Raw genomic sequence first — 19,452 nt, 5'->3', positions numbered from 1 at the left:
TGAAGGTAAGCTTTCCCTCTTAACTATTTGGTTATCCTGGAATATTATCTGTGCGGAAAAACAATAAGTGGTTGATTCTTTCATTTACAAATGATTTTCAGAGTAATGACCTGATACCTGTGGGAACTGATACTTAAATTTCCAGAGAACTTCTCAATCTTTTATATTTGTGTATTAACCTACTGTAGTTATTACATTTTTTAAAACTATTTTCATGAAAATTTTCAAACACACACAAAAGTAAAAAGAATAATATTAACCCACATTTCACCTATTTTCAATGATTATCAAATCATGGTCAATCTGGTTACATCTATACTGCCCCTTCTCCATTCCTTCCCACCCTCCTTTGCATTACTAAAAGTAAACCCCCAAAACTGTGTCATTGCATCTGTAAATACACCAGTGTGAACCTACAAATTACAAGGACTAATAAAAAACATAATCACAATATCATTATTCCTACCTTAAAAAGTTAATAGAGATGTATAGGACCTCCACACACAAAATAAAATTCTGAGAGAAATTTTAAAAGGCCTAAATATATCAAGGTACTACCATAGTTAAGGTATCAAATCTCTCAATACTGAAAGATGTCAATATATCTAACTTGATTTATAGACTTGATATTAAACTAGTCAATAATAATCTTAAATAACAAATAATATTAAACTTGCTATTTTTTTAAACTTGCTTACTATAAAGCAGGTTATCCCTTTATTTAGGAAACTGAAAGGATGAGTATAAAATTTTTATTGAAATTTAAAGGACCAATAAAAACCAAGGCAATTGTGAAGAACATACTGGGAGAATTTAAAGCAACAGTAATTAGAAGAGTATGGCACTGGCACAACAACAGCCCAATGGAGCTGAAGAGTCCAAAAACAGACCCACGAATAAACACTCACCTGAATTACAACAAAGGCACTAATGCATTACTATAAGGAAAGGATAGTCTTTTCGATAAATAATGTTTGACAAAATGGGTTTCCATATGGAAAATGAAATGAACCAGGAACCTTATCATATACCATGCATAAACCTAAATGTAAAGGTTAAAACCAGTTTATAAGAGAAAACATACAAGAATACTTTCTTGGCTTTGGCACAAAGATTTCTTAAAACACAAAATACCAATCATAAAAACAGTTTGGTTAAGATGGACTTTATTAAAATTAAGAAATTTTCTTATAAAGACACACTATTAAAAGAGTAAAGAAGTAGGATAGATATCTTCAATACTTAATGCAATAAAAAACTTATCCTAGAAATAAAGAACTCCTACCAATCCATAAGATAGACAACTCAACAGAAAAATGGTCAAATGACATGAACAGGCATTTCTCAAAAGAAGATATTCAAATGGTCAATGGCATATAAACATGTACTAAATCTTTAAAGTTAGCGGGGAATTACAAATTAAAACTCCAATAATTTTCACCATATATACGACGAAGAAGCTAATATTAAAAAACACCAATAATTTTAAGTGTTGGTGAGGATATAGAGCAATGAGAACCCTTGTACGCTGTCGGTAGGTATAAAATGACTCAACCACTTTAAAAAACTACGGGCATCTACTAAAGCTAAATAGAAATACCATGATCAACAATTTCACTCTTGGATATTTACGCAAAAGAAATGCATGCATATGCGCACCAAAGACATGCTCAGGAATATTCACGGCAGCATTGTTTGTAATAGCCCAAAACTCATAATGATCCAAATATTCATCAACAGAATGGATAAACTGTGCCAATACACAATGAAGTATTACAAAGCAATGAAAAAGAATAAATTAATGTTATATGAATCAACATGGGTGACTCACATAAACAAGATGTTGATCAAAAAAAATAGTCAAAAGATGTTAAAAATAGACAATACTAATGAACAGTAAATGAAGTCAGAATAATAGTTACCTTTGGAAATGTGTGTTGACTGTCAGGGGGCATTGAAGGAGGCTCCTAGGTTGATGAAAACATTCTGTATCTTGATCTTGGTATTGGTTAAACGAATGTGGACTTCATAAAATTTCATCAAAAGGATACTCAAGATTTATCCACTTTATAAAAAGCATGGTTTAATTCAATGCAAAAAGTTTTAAAAGTTAGCAATACTATATCAGTTCCTTAATTTTTAAATTTTTAACTTTTTGGTCATTTTACTTGGTAAAATTCAGGTCTAGGAAAACCAGATTTCTACATGTTTGCTTCTTAATTGGATACTAAAAGTCATATTTACTTCCTTTTGCAGTAAAATTACTGAAGAATTATTTTGATATATGGATCCTTCCTATTATGAAGGCAACAGAAAGCCTAGGTTCAAGTTAGACCAGTCCCATTATTTACACCCTAAAATTTCTAAGATGGCTTTTTTTCTTCAGAGACAGTGCACACATGCTGAAGTGGAGGGAGGAGCAGAGGGAGACGGAGAAAGAATCCTCAAGAGACTCACCATGGAGCACGGAGCCCAATGCCGGGCTCAAACCCAGAACCCTGAGACCATGATCCAAGCAGAAACCAAGAGCTGGACGCCCATCTGACTGAATCACCCAAGTGCCCCTATTAATCAATTTTTCTATATTAAGTTCCAGATCCCCAGTTCCCATAATTTGTATTTGGCAAAAAAAAAAAAAAAAAAAAGAGGTAAGAAAACTTAAGGCTTCTGCGGTTTAGCAGCAGTTTTAGATAGAATTAAATAGCAAATCAAGGCAAGGTGTTAGCATAAGGCTGTTGTGAAAATGAAATAAATTACTAAATGTAGAGTGCTTAGAATATGATGTCTGGCACTAAACAAAAAGCTCAAAAACGTCATCGATTATTAATACCAGTTTGAGAAACGTTATAATAGACCCTTACTCTTGAATTTCCTTCAAAATATAACTTAAGGTCAAAATATAATAAATGTAAGGTAGTAAAACCAGATCTACATTTAAAAACAAAGCATATTTATGGAGCTAACAGAACACAACAGATTTTTAATAAAACAAGCTATAGTGGACATTATATTAAAGAACAGTAGCAGGCAGAAGAAAATTAAACACATCACAACTAAGATTTTTTTGAAGTTCTAAATTGTACTAATTGGTATTTAACTATGATCTTATGATTTAAAGAACTGAGGAGATAATCAGCAAGAATACTGCTAATATAAAGGCTATCTTTGCATACAGTTTCTACATTTGCGAAGTTCTATTTATCTCCACGTTACTATAAAACATTTGTAAGTCAACTTATTAAATCCAGTAAAGAATCATAGAACAGAGTATCTGCATTGAGGAACAAATTAATCATAAACCACCCAACCAAAAAACACTGTTCAGAATAGTACCACCATGTAAACAGAGTATGTGTGAAGGCACTTTGAAAAAAGTACAAGCACTGTAAGTGTATTTTTAATGAAAGTAATTAATAATTTAAAAGCAACAGTATTTGGACATAATCTCTAGGTTTTTTGGTAATTGCTAATGGCATTTCTTTAAACTTTTTGCTTGGAATACTTTCAAACTTTCAGAAAAGTGTACAAATAGTTCAAAGAACTCCTATGTATATTTTATCCAGATTTATCAATTAACATTCACATAATTTTTTGTCATATATGGATAAACATTTGCTGAGCCATTTGAGAATAAGTTGTATATATCATACCCTTTCACGCCTAAATACATCAACATATGCCTCTTAAGAACAAAGACATACCCTTAAATAGCCATAATATAGTCACTAACTTCAGGATATTTAACAATTACACAAAATTTTAATTTAATGTCTATTTTCCAATTTTTTTTTTAACTGAGCAAATGAAGTCCTCTAGGGCTTTCTTCCTCCTCTAATACAGGATTCAGTCCAGAGTCATGTACTGACTGCATTTAGCTGTCCGATCTGCCCAGACTCCTTTTATGTGGAACAGTTTTCCTCAACTAAATGCCATTTAAACTATCTGATCTTTACAAGATGTTCTGCAGGATAAAATTTTAAAAGCTGGGTTCTTCAGCAAACTATACAGGGAAGGTTCATTTAAAAAAGAGATTCAGTGGATAAGTTGAGGAAGTTTCAGAAGACTTAGATGAGAATATATGAATCTTCCTATCCAAGAGTAGCTTTTAGTATATATATACATTTTAAAGATTTATAACAAGGAGGCTTCTAAGATTGGTAACTTTTGGATTAGTGGTTTATCTTGTCTCTTAAGATTTCAAAATATTACAATATATAATCAACGTAGACAATAAATCGGGCCAATGATTTGATGGCTATCAGTAAAGAGCAGATCCAGAGAAAATTGCTGTTTTCATCAAAATTCTCTCCTACAGTTTTTTTTTGCCTGTTTTTTTTTTTAATTCTCTCCTACAGTTAACAAAAAACACCCAATCCCAATAAGCAAACCTTTAAAGAAACTAGAATTCTTGTGATCACACATAGATGTAATAGGTACTAGAGCTACAACAGACCTTGTTCTTTTACTCAACACTGACTGTGTGACAACCATGCGTCAGGCCTACAATAGCCATGAAGGCATCCATTGTTTAAAAAACAAGCATGGTATCTACCCTTTGGAAACCTGTAATTTAGTAAACCCAAGACCCCTGCTTTCAGATAGGAAAGGTACTATTTTTCCCTATTTTGAAAATGAAGCTACTAGCACTCAACCTATAAGCACTTCTCCAACCATGAAGAGCATAGATCAGCTAACTTATTCTGTAAAGGGTTACACAGTATATACTTGTGGCTTTCTGGGCCCTAAGGTCTCTGGTGCAACTACTGTACTTAAATTAACTCTGCCACTAGAGCATGAAAACAGCCATACACAATATGTAAAGAGTGGCTGTGTTCCAATAAAGCTTTATTCATAGATGCTGAAATTTGAATTTCATATCATCTTTATGTCACAAAATAGTATTCTTTTGAGATTTTCTTTTCCTCCAATCATTTCAAAATGTAAACACTATTCTTAGCTCATAGGTCGTAGAAAAACAAGCAGCAGGCTGGATTTGGTATTTTGCAGACTCCTGATAGACTTGCTTATAAGCTGGAGCTGCAATGGGTGACTGGCTCTTCTTTAAATCATCAACTAATTCCTTATCGCTATACTTATAAATGTAATAGGAAATAATTCTTATTTTTTCAGTCATTTGCAAATCACCTTCATCTCAGAAAAAGATATTATAAATCTTACTTCTGAGTAACTGAAAAATTTTAAGAATTGGTGAAAATACTTCATATCTCCATATCAATTACCTTACCAACCAATAACTCTTTACTCCTCAAAAAATTAAAATTCTAAAGATAAATTAAGACCATTGAAGCAAGTAGCAGATCATGCTCTAAATACTTTTATAATACTTGTCCTATGCTTCTTGCCAGGAGATTGCAAACCTCACTTTATCCAATGATTATGAATTACGCAGGAAAAAAAACCAACAACACAGCATACCTCTGAGCTCAAAATGAAAACTGAAGGTATCTAGTGAAACTCACCAAGTTCTAAAGATTCATCTAAGAAGAATGCAGAATTTTCCAAAGGCATCTTAAACTGTGATAGAATCAGCTTCTAAGTTTCACCGGCTTTACAGGGAAAAAATAAAATAAAAATACTGTAAAACAAGGGCAACTGTGGAGATGATGTTAGCCAAAGTCTAAGCAACAGTATCTCTGGTATTTTTTTTTTCCCATGCACGTATACAGCATTAATTGGGGCCTCCTATGTGCCAGGAACTGGGGATGCAGCAATGAACATGTCAGATCCCATCAACCCCTGTGGGAGCTCACTATGTAGGGCAACTCCAAATGAGATGAAAGGCTTTAAGAATCATGACGTTGTAAGGGGAAAGCATGGCAGAAATACAAACCAGTCTGGTGGGAATTGGTTAGGAATGACCTCCTAAAGGAGGGGCATTTAATGTAAGCATGAATAGGATCTGGTCAGACAAAGCAAGGCAGGAGGGAAGAGAAAGTGTTCGATCCAAAGTGAACAGCATGTTCAAAGGGCCAGGTATGAGAGAATATGGCATTTATGTGGAAGTTAAGTAAGTGCAGTGTGGCTGCTCAGAGTAAGAAAAGAGATAAAAAGAACATTCTCTGAGATGAGATAGATAAGGTAGGAAAAAAGACGTGAAGCAATTTGCCCTGAGTCACAGAGTCACATAGGGGTAAAAGGCAGAGCCCATTTTAAACCCTCATCAACTGACTGCAAATACACTACCCATTCTGAAGTTCTTCCCAGCCCACTAGCCTCAAGGGTTGAGAGTGGGGGCCCTTGGGAAGGAAGCTGAGGAAAAAGTGCTCGTGGAGGATGATCCTTTTGGGGGCTTTTGCAAGAGCCGAGGGAAGACTGCCTTGGGCCAATAGCAGCCTCCCTATGAATGATCAACTAACCATCAAGAAATCCCCCTGCAGAAGGATGGGAAAGAAGTCTGTCTCAGCATCATTCTCAATTACTAACAGTTTACCAAACACTTCACTATGCGTGAAGCCCTGTTATAAGTGCTTTACGTATGTATTAACTAACTCAATGCTCACAACATCCCTATGAGATAGGTACTTTTATTACCCTGTATTTTCAGTATGATTTTATTAAACCATCCAAACATGGCCATTAATTCTTATTAACAATTAAAGTTAAAATGATCAGAAACATTAACAACATTTCTCACCACAATATTAAAAGCATTTTCATTACCCTTCTACCAGAAAAGTACCATTTTAAATATCAATTAACAAAAATAAAAGGCTACAACATTATTCTGGATGATTTTTTTTTAAACCAGCAGTTCTATTAAGGAAAGAGTTTGGGAAATCCTTTTCTCCTTATTCATTCACTCACTAGGGTATATTCTACATATCCAGTGGTAAGAAAAACACGCCAAATTCCTGACCTCATGGAATTTAAGCCACTGAAATACAATGATGTTTGACACTCCTGGGCAATTACATTTTTGCAACATATCCTAAGTTTTTTTGAAAAATGAAGACCCAATAACCACACAGACAAAATCCAATGCAACAGAAGATAATAAAAACTTGAAGGAAGTGGATTGTGAGTAAAAACATACACATGTTAAGAGGAAGAGAGAGAATAAGAAACTGTTCCACTGAGGAGTATACTCAGGAAGAATGAAAAAGAATCCTCACTCAAAGAGAGCATAAAGAAATAGTAATCAGTTACAGTGATGAAGGTCCTTAAGGAAATTAACAGTAATGAAAATAAAAAGTATATGAATATCATCCAGCATCAGATTCAAGACTATAATCTAGTGATGAAAAATTAAACCTTTAACCAGCAGTCTTCACAACGGGACCAGACGGTTTTAAGGGAATCAATTTCCAGATCCTTAATTTCCATAGTTACCAACCAGTTACTAGAATTAATATTAAGGTCAGAGCATTACACTCATTTCTCCTTTCCTACACTCTACATTTCCTACAGTACATTTTATAATCCTCCTTCTTCCAGTTCACAGGAGAAAGATATATTTCTCACACACCTAACATCTCACTACAATGCATTTCCATGATTGGAAAAACACCCAAAACACCAAAGAAGTAATTTGAAATACTGATATCAGGGGAATACCCTTTAACGGAAAAACCATTTATCTAAGGTGGCTTTGTCTTTCCCTATCCCGTACATTTCTGTTAATGATAATACCGGACATGTTAAAGGAGATATTTTGGCCCAAATGGGCTGTTACACCTTTGGGAGGTGGGAATAAGAAAAATTTTTGATTAAAAAGCTATGAGAGAGAATCCAATGAAAACAGTGATGATAAATATTGAGTGCTATAATTTAGTTCATCCAGGTAAAAAGCTTATGACTAGACTCCTTACATAACTTATATAGAATTATTTAGAATCCAAGATCTGGAAAGCATCTTTAAATTAGAATTCAAGATCTGCACTTTCACCATTCTCCAAAAAATGACAAAGAAATTAGTACAGTCTATCAGTCACCCGTGTCTTATGTCTGTGAATTGAAGATACTTTACATGGTTTTAATGAGTTGAAAAGAGCACATAACCCCCCCACACCAAAAAAAGAAAGAAAGAAAGAGAAAAAAGAGCTCTTACTTCTGTCAAATCAATAGCATGTTTTCAAGTAAAAGTAGTAAACACCGAAGTTAGTGTTTTCTATTTTTTATTGAGAAACATTTTTATTAACTTTTGTCAAAAGAACACTGGACACGGTAAATCCGTATTTTTTTCTAACCTGGACAAGCCTTCATGCTGTCACATATCAACCAATTCTTTGCTCAGTTTTTCATCCCTATGTGAACTTACTGGATACACATTAATTTATCAGGAATACATTGTATATTCTACTATAAATGATATACTTAACAAAAAGTTATCAATAATCTTTTGTAAATATCTTTTTTATTATTAATTTCCACAAAAATCAGTCTCATTCTAACATAATCATCCATGGATACATAAATTCCATGAAAAGAACAGTCCCCTCTAAAGAGATACATTTATGTTTAAGAACTATTTAATAAACAAAATCAAGAATATATTTATGTTATACTCATAGTAATTATAATTTAGAAGAAAATTATTTAACATTTAGACCACTATGGTCACAGTTAATAAACATTTTAAATTTCAATTTACATTCATATTTTTGATGCCCAGAAACACTATTCAAGTGCTGGGAAAAAAACTGCCAACCCAGAATCCTGTATCCAGACAAAATATCCTTCAGGAAAGAGAGGGAAACTTGTCTAGACCTACTCTAGAACACTAGCTACAGGAGGTTCTTCAAACAGAAAAAAAATGATAAAAGAAGGAGTATTGGAAAATCAGGCAGAATGGAAAGAAAAGAATATGGGTAAATACAATAGACTTTCCTTCTGTTGTATTATTTTTGATGGCTTAAGCAAAAATGATGACACTGTGTGATATGGTTCTCACAATACGCAGAAAAAATATAGAAGGCAATATATTAGAAATGGAGGGGGGATAAAGGGACTTAACCAGCAGGCTACAGTAAATCATGTATACAAAAAACAATATTTAGAGCAACCACAAAAAAGCTATTCAAAGAGATACAATCAAAACATTACAGATCAAGATGGAATCCCAAAAGTTCAACTAACCCACAGGTTTCTTTTTTTTCTCCTTCTAACTACTACTACTAAAAAAGTAGTTAAAGCATAAGATATTCTATCCCCAAGCAGGATAAGGGTCCATGAAGTTTGAGAACACTGATGAGTCACATCCTCTAGGGGAAGAACTTTGAAAGCACTTGTAATACCAGCTTTGACATTACTCTCATACACTGCTGGTGGGAGTATAAATTGGTACAAACTGAGAACAATTTATCAGTATCTTAACAAAATTACAAATGTCTAACCCTTTGGTCCAGCAATATAGTGGGCTATAAACAACATTTAAAAAATGAAACAGGATAAAGAAAAAAAGTTAAAATATAAGACTCTGAGTAATGGTAAGGGTACTTCCTGACTTTTGTTTCAGATACATGTTTATGAGTATGTATGTGTACGTACACACACACACACACACACACACACACAAGGTCATAAAATAAAATATATCTCTTACTATAGGTTGTGGTCAAACAAGTTTGGAAGCCATTGTTTCAGCTCAAGAAAGAAAGCCTTGGGCAAAGGTACAAGCTGACACTTCAGAAAGAAAAGGTTCATGCCAGGATATGAAGAAGTTAAAGGGAAGTAAGGCATATAAGGAGACAAAGCAAACACGAACCAGTACATTAACAAGCTATATAGAGCCATTAGAAAACTTGGCCTGTTTGGGGTGAACACAGGGGAGAAGAGGAAAGGAGAGAATTTATCTGACCAAAAAAGAGACAGAAGAATCCAGCAAAGTTGTCCCAGGGGTGTTAATTTTTACACAGAATTCCAAGTATATCTTGTTTTCCTCAATGACATTATTTTCTTTGCTAACTTTTATTAAGCAAACTTTAAATTATGTATGTGGCTTACATTTCTGGTTCACATTATATTTCTCTCAGACAATGCTGGTCTGGACCTGAAGTGCTATTTTCTCTTTGCATTCATTTGCTGATTTGTCAAAGAGTTGTGAGACATCTTCCACTGTCATTTCTCTTCTCTTAACCACTTTGGACAGAAATGAAAACTTCCGAATTCTCAACTGCATTCAATAAAAACTAAAAAAGAGCCTACAAAGATGGTGTGTCTCCAGGCTTCTTTTATAACTTGTTGAAATATGATGCAATAACTTGGGTAATACAAAAAAATAAAAACTGAAAAAATGATGCAACAATGACAATTTCCCCCATATTTTATCATCCGATGTGATTCCACCATTCTTCTATTTTCATCTCTTCTTAGAAGAGATGGAAATAGCTGATGAGTCATTATGAAATAAATCATAGAATGATGAAATAGCATAAATGAATATAGTGCAAGATAGAGTAAGTTTTATTCAACTTAAAAAACAGTAAATTTTGCCTTTGTTCTTTGGACGACCCAAAGAAAGAATAACACTCATGAAATACTAGTCCTTACAAATTGCCAGAAATGTTAAAAAAAATATATATAAAATTAAAGCCAATGGATACTGATGATATACTAAGGGCTAATCAAAAATTGGTAAATAAAAGAAAATTAATCATGAACTTTTCTTGCCTGTTCTGTCAAACTGTATCTCAAGGTAGCCAAAGAGACCAAATTGATGAGAGGGTTAGTCCTTCAAAGAATTTTAGCTAATAAGAACAAAAGAAATGACATATAAATAGATGGGTAGTAATCATCAATAGATTTTAAAAGATTAAGAGAAAAAGTGATAGTCAATTTCACAATGGATCAACTGCATGCACTAATCAATCTTAGCATCTCCAAAAATGAGACGACCAAATATTAAGTACCTCCTGATGTAATATGTAATACATAGTACTACTTATAAAATATTCTTGTTGAAAAAGAGTCAAAATAGGATCAAACCTTTAGATCATATATTAACTGGAGCAATATCACACCCAACAGGTAAAAAGATCTTAAATAACAAATTAAAACTTTCTTACTCTCCAAAACACAATACTATGATCTGTCCCCTGGGTTTTAGGAGGTAGACAATTAAAAAAAAAAAAAAATTCTAAAAAGGCCCTTTAAAGAGACAATANACTACTTATAAAATATTCTTGTTGAAAAAGAGTCAAAATAGGATCAAACCTTTAGATCATATATTAACTGGAGCAATATCACACCCAACAGGTAAAAAGATCTTAAATAACAAATTAAAACTTTCTTACTCTCCAAAACACAATACTATGATCTGTCCCCTGGGTTTTAGGAGGTAGACAATTAAAAAAAAAAAAAAATTCTAAAAAGGCCCTTTTAAAGAGACAATAATGAAAAAAGAAAACAAAAAGTTAATAAACACTGCTTTGGATCAAACTTCCAGTTTACATTAATACTGGAAGAAAACAAATAAAATGACATCAGGAAAAAGCAATCAGACAAATCCAGAATGTAAAATATTCTATAGAACAACTGATCCAGTTCCTTCAACATGGAGGGAAAAATAAAGGCAGGAAGAGGAGAGGGCCCATCAATTGTTCTAAAATTTAAAAAGACTCAAAGTCTTTAGTTTTAGAAATATACTTAAAAATACTTACAGATCAATGACATGTGGAATATGCTTCAAAACAATATTAGGAAAGGAGTGAGGGTATAGATGAAAAAAGACCCAATTATTAAAGCTGGTGACAGAGTTCCTTCTGTCATTTCATTATTCTATTCTGTAAACTGCCATATAGTTTAAAATACTCCATTAAAACAAAATCATGAGTTATCTGAGGAAGATTTTGCTTTCTTAAGAAATCAGAGAACTATATACACACAATAAAAAACAGCAGCTAAAAAAAAAGAACAAAATCATTAAGTAGATCAATTAACCCTGGAAGAATCAGATTATTTAGGGTAGAGAAGAAAATGCAAAAACAAAACAAAATATACTTAACACACTCCTGAATAAACTCCACTGTGTGAAACAAAACTAAGATGCTATATATTTAGCAAATAATACAGATTTTGCTACACCAATAACTATTATAAATGCTTTACAAATATAAACTCCTTTACCCACAAACTAGTTATTATCTTCATTTTGGTCACATTAAGTGACCTAAGATTATTAAGTGGTAGAGCTGGGATCTAAACCCACACAGTCTGGGAGTCTGGTTCTATTGCATAAGCTTGTAACTACTATACCATGTTGCCTTTTGAAATGATACAAGCAGAAAATAAATAATGCTACTGAAGTATTAACAATGTGTTTACAGACATTCACAGAAAGGCAGAAAGATACAACTGAAGGAATCTGTCAGAATACATATTAAAAAAGAAGAGGTAGAAACATGAGAAGAGATAAAAGATGCAAAATCAATCCAGAAAGCCAACATTCTACTGGCAAGCATTTCAAAATGGGAGAACATAGAAAACCAAGAAATATTACCAAAGAAATAATAAACCACTATTTCTCACCTGAAGGAAGACAAATGCATTTCAACCACAAAGGGTCCACCAACTCCAAAGAATCCAGTAAGAAGGACAAAAATAATTCATACCTAGACAAATAACTATAAGATTCCGGAACTACAAAGAAATACTGAAGCTTCCAAAGAGAGAGGAAAGGAGTCCGTTAGAAAGTAACAAGTCTCAGAATACCATCAGACTTCTCATCATCTTGACACAGAGAAAATTGAGCAAAACCCTCAAGTTCTGAGGGAAAAATCTGAATCTAAATTTCTACACCCAACCAAACTATCAAGCAATTATGAGCCAGGCCAAAGCTGTTTGAAGACAGCAAGAATTTAGAAACTTGTACACTGAGTTAATTACAAGTACCTTGTATACCAAAGTTAATGTGGGATCTAAGAAACAGTATATCTAACCCAGAAATGCAGGAATACCTTTGAATGAAAGATATACAGACTTCCAAACCTATCAAGACTAAAGCAGGCAGGAGGAGGGCGCTAAAAGAGATGTCTCCAGGACAAGTGGAGATTCCATCCAACAAATAATAGATATTATGATTCAGCCAGGAAACATGTGAGGCTATGGCAAAGGTATCTTTTTCTCTATCAAGGAAAAAGGCAATTAAAGATGATAATGGCGGAAGATGAACAATATAAAGAAAACTAGTAAGAATATAGTCAGATTATAAAGCAAACTAGTATGATTTTGAAAAACTTACTATTTGTAAGTAAAGATAATCAATCTAACGTTGATATCAAATACTTTATTTTTTTAGTTCCATTAGCATTCATGATCTTGGACCCACTGAGAACAAAAATTAACCCAAGCTCAATGATTAACTGCAGTTTACTGTACTTAAAATCAATCTGACAAGCCTGAATTCTTCTCATTACAGAACAGAACATAAATGTTACATTATAAACCCACTCAAATAAATACAAAACAAAAGATAGGAATGGAAATGAAGGAGTAGAAAACACAAGATGAAGAAAAGGATAGAAGTCCTGATGTTCTTTTTTATTATTATTTAAAGATTTTATTTTTAAGTAATCTCTACACACCATATGGGGCTTGAAATTACAACCTGCAAAAGTCACATGCTCTATCAACTGAGCCAGCCAGGCACCCCGAAAGTCCTAGTGTTCTTTCTTATCTTACATAGTAGGGATTTAAAATACAGTATCTAAGGAATTCAAATATTTTATTTACATTTGTAAAAATATTAATAAAAGAACTAAATATATTAAGTTTTAAACTTTGGAATACAGAGAGAAAAGAGATTAAAGACAGTATAAGTAAGCTAAAGCCTCATCTTTTTTAGCAGGAAGTAAAGAGACATAAGTGAAAGTTAATTAATCAAAAAATAAAAGCAGATCCCAAAGGAAGAAAAGCCCGGGACCACATGCCTTCACAGGAAAATTCTCTAAAGCATTTAAAGGTTCTCCTCAAACTCTTCCAAAGAATGAAAGAGGAGGGAACATTTCCAAATGCATTCTATGAGGCCAGCATTACCCTGATACCAAAACCAGAAAAAGACACAAAAGAAAATTACAGAGTAATATCCCTGATGAATACTGATGTAAAAATCCTCAACAAAATACTAAGAAACTAAATTCAACGGCACATTAAAAGGATTATGTACTATGATCAAATGGTATGTATACCTAGAATGCAAGGATGGTTCAACATTTGAAAACCTATCAGTATAATACACTACATTAAGAGAATGAAGGGGGGAAAACACACGAACATCTCAAACGATGCACAAAAAACATCCAACAAAATTAAATACACTTTCCCAATAAAAACAGTAAGCCAGAAATAGAACTACCTCAACATAATAAAGGCCTGATATGAAATGTCCACTGCTAACGTCATACTCAACAATGAAAAACTGAAAGTTTTTCCTCTAAGATTAGGAACAAGGCATTACCTCTATTCAACATAGTGCTGGAAGTCCTAGCTAGAGCAATTATTAGGCAAGAAAAAGAAACTAAAGGCATCTAAACAAGGAAGGAAGAAATTAAAATTTACCTCTTTTCACAGATGACATGTATATACAAAACCCTAATGATCCTACAGCCACCAAAAAACTGTTAAAACCAGTAAGTGATTTCAACAAAGCTTCATAATTTAAAATTGACAAACAAAAATCAGTTTTATTTCTACAAACAACGAGCAATTTGAAAAGGAAATTAAGAAAGCAGCTGCATTTACAATAGCAACAAAACAAATAAAATATTCAGAAATAAACTTAACCCAAATTGGTGAAAAACTTGTACATTGAAAACTACAAAATACAGCTAAAAGAAATTAAAGATAAAATTAAATGGAAAGATACTCTGTATATATGAATTGCTTCCTATGACTAGTGGCTACTATTACTCAGCACTGTTATGGAATACTCCCATTACCACAAGAAGTGCTATAAAACAATCCTGGTAGAAATTATAGTGTAGCAAAACCAGAAAATTAACAATAAAAATTTTTAAAAGGCTCTCCACTTTGTAAATTATTATGCATCTGTTTTTTACTTGTTTTCTATTTTTCATATTCCTTGCTATTTCTTTGTTACTATACTGTTTGTGTACTGAGTGCAAAGTATATTTTGTCTATAAAGTTTCTTTCCATTTACTATAAAATAAGTTTTATTCTGACTCATCTGCCTTTTCTATGTTACTTTTCTGTTCATTTTTTTCTCAGCAGAAGTTTTACTTCTGCCAAAAATTGGCCTGTGCCAATTTTTTTTAAATTTTAATTTCACATCACTTTTTTTAATAGGAACTTGTATTCGTGTCCTAGGACTACCAAAACAAAGGACTACAAACTGGGTGGCTTAAAACAACAAATACTTATTCCCTCACAGATGACGTATGTGCCTTCTATACCCAATTTGTTGAGAGTTTTTAACTTGAAAGCATGTTTAACTTTATCAAATACTTTTCTTCTATCTATTCAATAAAAATCACTTGTGATTTTTATTTTTCATTCTATTTATGTTGTGTATTGCATTCACTGACTTGTGTATGTTGAATCATCCTTCTACCCCAAGGATATATGCCACTTGATCATGGTGTATGAACCTCTTAATGTGCCACTGAATTCAGTTTGCTAGGATTCTATTGAGAATTTTTGCATCTATATTCCTCAGGAATATTGGCCTCCAGTTTTCTCATAGTATCCTAATTCAGCTTTGTTATAAGGATAATGCCTGTCTTATGAGTTTGGGAGCACTCCTTCCTCTTCTATTTTTTGGAAGAGCATAAGACTGGTGCTAATCGTTCTTCAAATGTTTGGTAGAACTCACCAGTGAAAGTTGATCCTGGGCTTTTTTTATTGGCAGGTTTTTGATTACTATTTCAGTCTCCTTACTTTCTACTTCATGATTCAATCTTGGTAGGTTATATGTTTCTAGGACTTGTCCATTTCTTCTAGGCTAACTAACTTTGTTGGCATATATGGATTTATAGTAGGCTCATGATCCTTTCCACTTCTGTTGTATCAGTTGTAATGTTTCCTCTTTCATTTCTGATTTCGAGTCTTTTTTTTTAGTCTAGCTAAAGTCTATCTTTTCAAAAATTAGTCTAGCTAAAGTCTCTCTTTTCAAAAAACCAACTATTAGTTTCCTTCATCTTTTATATTGTTGTCCCAGTCTCTAGTTCATTTATCTCTGCTCTGAACTTTGTTTTCCACCTTCTGCTAACTTTGGGCCTCGTGTGATCTTCTCATTCCTTGAAGTGTAGTTATATTGTTTATTTGTGTCTTCCTTTTTTCTTAATCTAAGGTATTTATCACTATGAACTTCCCTATTAAAACTGCTTTTGCTACATCTTATGTGTTTTGGTGTTTCCATTTTTAAGGGATACATTTTACTCTTGAACACCACAGATTTGAACTGCACAGGTCCATTCACACATGGGGTTTTTTAATATATACAGTACTATAAATTTTCCATATAATTTTAATAACATTTTTTTCTCTAGTTTGCTTTAAGAATATAGTATATGACACACAAAACATGTAAACTATGTTTTAATCAGCTGCTTATGTTGACCGGAAGGCTTCCTTCCGGTCAACAGTAGGCTATTAGTAATGTTTTTAAGAAGCCAAGTTATACGTGGATTTTTGACTATTCGGGATTTTCAACCCCGTGCTGTTCAAGGATCAACTGTATTTTGATTTCTCTTTTACTTTCTTCAACCCATTGATTATTCAGGTGGGTGTTATCTCCATGACTGAATTTTCCAGTTTTCCTCCTGTTGTTTCTAATTTTATTCCATCGTGGTTAAAAAGATACTTGATGAAATTAATCTTCTTACATTTGCTAAGGCTTATTTTGTGACTTAAGATATGCTCTATCCTAAAGAGTACGCCATGTACATTTGAGAAAAATGCATATCCTGCTGCTGTTGGGTGGAATGTTCTGTTCTATACGTAAGGTATATTTCATGTCCAGTGTTTCCTTATTTCATGTCAAGATCTATTCACTGTTGAAAGGTGGGGGTATCGAAGTCCCCTACTATTATTGTATTACTATTTCTCCCTTGATTATCTGTTATTTTCTTAATATGTTTAGATGCTCCAATGTTGGGTATATATATAACTATGATATCCTCTTAACCTCTTTTTCATTTTATCATGACTTTGTCTCTTGATACAGTTTTTGACTTAATCTATTTTGCCTGATATAAGTATAGCTACCCCTGCTCTCTTCGGTTTCCATTTGCATAGATTTTCTTTTTCCATTCCTTTAATTTGAGCCTACATGTGTCCTTAAAGCCAAAATGAGTCTCGTAGGCAGCCTACAGTTGGGTCTTTTTTAATCCAGTCAGCCATTCTATGCCTTTTGATTGGGAAATTTAATCCATTTGCATTAAATTATTGATAGGTAAGAATTTGCTAATGTCATTTTATTGTTTTTTGGCTGTTTCATGTAGTCCCCTCATTCCATTCTTCCTCTTTTGCTGTCTTTGTGAACTGATTTTCTGTAGTGGTATGTTTTGAATCTCTTCTCTATCTTCTGTGCATGTACTTCAGGTTTTGCTTTGTGGTTGCCACGAGGCTTACATAAAACATCTTGTAGGCATAACAGTCTATTTTAAGCTAACAGATGCAATCACATACTCCATTCTTTCATGCCCCTCTCCCATATTTTATTTTTGATGTTGAATTTATTTATGTGTCCATATAAACTGTTGCAGCTATAATTTTTAATAGTTTTGCCTTGTAAACCTTTATACTAGTTAAGTGATTAACACACCACATTATATTGTAAGAATACTCTGAATTTGATTACATACTTACCTTTACCAACCTGTTTGGTAATTCTGTAAGTTTTTTTATGTTACTAAGTAGCATCCTTTCATTTCAGCTTGAACTCCTCTCAGCATTTCTTGTAGGTCAGGTCTAGTGGTAACACCCTCAACTTTTTGTTTGTGGGGAAGTCTTTAGCTCTCCTTCAATCTTGAAGAACAATTTTGCTGGGTAGTTTCTTGGTGGGCAGGTTTTTCCTTTTGTCACTTTGACTAGATCATCCCAGTTTCTCCTGGCCTGCAAAGCTTCTGCTGAGAAATCTGCTGATAGCCTTATAGGGGCCCACTTACATGGAAGCAATTTTTTTTTTCCCCATACAACTTCTAAACCTTTTCATTTTTGACTTTAGACAGTCTTATAATGTCTTGAAGAGGATTCTTGGTTTGAAACTGCTGGGGACCTATTAGCTTCATGAACTTGGATCTCTCCCTAGATTTGGGAAGTTCTTAGCCATTATTTCTTTAAAAATTAGCATTCTGCTCCTTTCTTCCTTTGGAACTTCAATAATGCATAGTTTAAAAAAAAAAAAAAAGCCTGTGGAATGATGAGATACTATTAAAGATTTTATTTATGTATTTGACAGAGAGACAGCCAGCGAGAGAGGGAACATGAGCAGGGGGAGTGGGAGAGGAAGAAGCAGGCTGCCAGCGGAGCAGGGAACCCAATGCAGGGCTCGATCCCAGAACTCCGGGATCACGCCCTGAACTGAAGGCAGACGCTTTACGACTGAGCCACTCAGGCGCCCCTCCACAGGCTTTCTTCACTCATTTTCATTCCCCTTTACTTTTGCTCTGCTGATTACGTATTAAGTGACCTGTCATCATCTTTCTTCTGCTTGGTTGAGTCTACTGTTGAATCTGTTGAAATTTTCAGTTCAATCACTGTATTCTTCAACTCTAGCATTTGTTTATTTTAATGGTTTCTATTTCCTTTTCAAATTTTCTTTTTGAGAATTTGCTGGGTAATACTGTTCCTCTAGGCTGAGGGTTTATATTTAATCCCTATGTGTTTAATTTTTGTTAATTATGTGTAAAGCTTACTTGAATTGTCTAACTACAATATATTGATAATTTCAGCCTGTCATGCTGTAAAAACTGGCTTAGCCAGTCTATCTGGGAAATTGGGAAACAAAAACTGTACCCATTCAACAAGTGACGCTGTCTTGATATGGTCTGCCTATATGCTTTCAAGTAATAGTCTCAGATTACAAGGCAAAACTTTTTATTTTTCACCCTAACCCTTACCTATATTTCTTCTCTCATAGTAACTTCGTAAAAAAGATGTTACATTTTGAAAAAATATAACTACAGCAGTTGTGAATAAATTATGCAATACAAAATGGTACCTTAATTAATAACCAGTACCTTCACTTTATGAACGCTAAAAATTTCATAATTATTTGTCCTGTGTCCTTATTAAAGATATCACTCCTTATATTTAAAATATTCCCTAGAAATTCCAAAAGAGAAAATGCCTTTGAAATATATCATAAATCTTCAGAGGCTATGAGAACGTTTTGATTTTTATTTCCTGACCCATTTAAGTGTGCTTTTGTTGTCTGAAAGGTATTTATTTAAATTAAAATCTTAAGGTGCTCCCAATCTTTTATTGACTATTGAAATCAGAATTAAGTATTCTTGTCAGGTAAAGATAAGCAAT

At 33.3% G+C, this 19,452-nt stretch overlaps 1 protein-coding gene across 8 annotated transcripts in view; it reads right to left on the bottom strand.

The window, feature by feature from the left end:
* Positions 1–19,452, bottom strand: part of CLOCK (clock circadian regulator) — a 141,464-nt gene that overhangs the window by 106,980 nt on the left and 15,032 nt on the right. For 2 of the 8 annotated variants that reach the window (XM_019799809.2, XM_034671780.1), the window contains exon 3: positions 5,481–5,567. The exons of the other annotated variants lie outside the window; for them this stretch is intronic. The gene's annotated coding sequence lies outside the window, so the exon portion shown is untranslated. The remainder of the gene's footprint in view (positions 1–5,480; positions 5,568–19,452) is intronic. 8 annotated transcript variants of the gene reach the window in all.

This window comes from Ailuropoda melanoleuca, chromosome 11, assembly GCF_002007445.2.
Source record: "Ailuropoda melanoleuca isolate Jingjing chromosome 11, ASM200744v2, whole genome shotgun sequence".
Lineage (NCBI taxonomy): Eukaryota > Metazoa > Chordata > Mammalia > Carnivora > Ursidae > Ailuropoda > Ailuropoda melanoleuca.
Note: the sequence above shows the minus strand (reverse complement) of the source record. Positions and strands in the feature narration are given on the sequence as shown.